At 34.7% G+C, this 2,458-nt stretch overlaps 1 non-coding gene across 1 annotated transcript; it reads right to left on the bottom strand.

Annotated features, from left to right (window-relative positions):
• Positions 1-1,833: 1,833 nt before the first annotated feature.
• Positions 1,834-1,941, bottom strand: LOC112725082 (small nucleolar RNA R71). The gene has a single exon (XR_003164211.1). It is a non-coding gene; the product is annotated as a small nucleolar RNA R71 (small nucleolar RNA).
• Between the last annotated feature and the right edge of the window lie 517 nt (positions 1,942-2,458).

Here is a 2,458-nt window from a genome sequence, read left to right as displayed (position 1 = left end):
AAAAAAATACAAAAAAAATTTTAAAATCATAAAACCAAAAATATTTTATGTTTCTTGTTTGAGTCTATTGTCTAATTTTAAGTTTGGTGTCAATTGCATGTCTTTATCCTTCTAATTTTTGAAAATTTATACATATTGTTCTTCAATGATCTTCAAGTTGTTCTTGATGATTTCATTGCTCTGATCTTCAAATTCTCTTATTTTGTATGTTTGGTTGTTTCTTACATGCATTTTTACATTGTTATAGTCCTTAGTATACAAACTTTTAAGTTTGGTGTCTTACATGCATTGTTTATTTGATCTTAGTTGCATTTTTATTGATTCCCATCATCAAAAATTCAAAAATATTTTTTAAAACTATGTCTTTTCAAGTCAAAAATACAGAGAATTGAAGATTCAGAATATTCAGCAGAGGAATCAAACAGAAAAAGCTGGGCGTTCAAAACGCCCAGTGAAGAAGGAAAATTGGTGTTTAAACGCCTGTCAGGGTACCTGGCTGGGCGTTTAACGCCCAAAAAGGTAGGATTTTGGGCGTTAAACGCCAGAATGGATGCCATTCTGGGCGTTTAACGCCAGGATGACACTAGAGGGAAGATTTTGTTTTTAATTCACATTTTTTTCAAGTTTTCATAATTTTTCAAAATCAAATCTCTTTCAAATCATATCTTTTCAATCATATCCCTTTTAAAATCAATTTCTTTCCATTTTATATTTATTTTTACTATTCTCAAAAATCCTTGCTTCAATTCAAGATTTACTTCAAAATTTTCTAGTTGTTACTTGCCTATTAAGAAAGGATCAAAAGTTTTAATTCTGGAATCATATCTTCTAATTTCTTGTTAGTCAAGTAATCAACTTTAATTTTAAAACTTTCTTTTTTAGTTTGATTTTCAATCATATCTTCTCAATCATATCTTTTCAATCACATCTTTTTCAAAATTAACTCTCAATCATATCTTTTTGATTTCTAATTTCAAAATCTTTTTCAAAAATCACTTAATTTCTTTCCCAATCTTAATTTTCGAAAATCTCAATCAAATTTTCAAATTTCTTTTTATTATTTTAAAATCTTTTTAATTTAATTTCGAAAATTTCTTCCCCTCTTCTCACATCCTTCTATTTAAGGGACTAAGACTCCTCATCAAGGTGCAATTCGAACTCTGTCCCTCTTGATAAGTTCGAATTCCATCTTCTCCACCTCCTCCTTCTATTCTTCTTTTCTTCTGACACTTCAAGGAATCTCTATACTGTGACATAGAGGATTCCATACTTTCTTGTTCTCTTCTCTTTCATATGAGCAGGAGCAAAGATAAAGGCATACTTGTTCAAGCTGATCCTGAACCTGAAAGGACCTTGAAGAGAAAGATAAGAGAAGCTAAAGCACAATTCTCTCTAGAGGGCCTAACAGAGCTTTTCAAGGAAGAAGAAGCCATGGCAGCTGAAAACAACAATGCCAACAATGCAAGGAAGGTGCTTGGTGACTATACTGCACCTACTCCCGACTTCTATGGGAGAAGCATCTCAATCCCTACCATTGGAGCAAAAAACTTTGAGCTTAAGCCTCAATTAATTTCTCTAATGCAACAGAATTACAAGTTTCATGGACTTTCATTGGAAGATCCTCATCAGTTCTTAGCTGAATTCTTGCAAATCTGTGACACTGTCAAGACCAATGGGGTTGACCCTGAAGTCTACAGACTTATACTTTTTCCTTTTGCTGTCAGAGACAGAGCTAGGACATGGTTGGATTCACAACCTAAAGAAAGCCTGAACTCTTGGGAAAAGCTAGTCAATGCCTTCTTGGAAAAGTTCTTTCCACCTCAAAAATTGAGCAAGCTTAGAGTCGAAGTCCAAACCTTCAGACAGAAGGAAGGAGAATCCCTCTATGAAGCTTGGGAAAGATACAAGCAATTGATCAGAAGGTGCCCTTCTGACATGCTTTTAGAATGGAGCATCATAGGTATTTTCTATGATGGTCTATCTGAACTATCCAAGATGTCGTTGGATAGCTTTGCTAGAGGATCTCTTCATATGAAGAAGACGCCTGCAGAAGCTCAGGAACTCATTGAAATGGTTGCAAATGACCAATTCATGTACACTTCTGAAAGGAATCCTGTGAATAATGGGATAGCTCAGAAAAAAGGAGTTCTTGAGATTGATACTCTGAATGCCATATTGGCTCAGAATAAAATATTGACCCAACAAGTCAATATGATTTCTCAGAGTCTGTTTGGAATGCAAGCAGCAACAGGCAGTACTAAGGAAGCTTCCTCTGATGAAGAAGCTTATGATCCTGAGAACCCAGCAATGGAAGAAGTGAATTACATGGGAGAACCCTATGGAAACACCTATAATCCTTCGTGGAGAAATCATCCAAATCTCTCATGGAAAGATCAACAGAGACCCCAACAAGGTTTCAACAACAATAATGGTGGAAGAAACAGGTTTAGCAATAGCA

The sequence above is a fragment of the Arachis hypogaea genome, chromosome 11, assembly GCF_003086295.3.
Source record: "Arachis hypogaea cultivar Tifrunner chromosome 11, arahy.Tifrunner.gnm2.J5K5, whole genome shotgun sequence".
NCBI lineage: Eukaryota > Viridiplantae > Streptophyta > Magnoliopsida > Fabales > Fabaceae > Arachis > Arachis hypogaea.
Note: the sequence above shows the minus strand (reverse complement) of the source record. Positions and strands in the feature narration are given on the sequence as shown.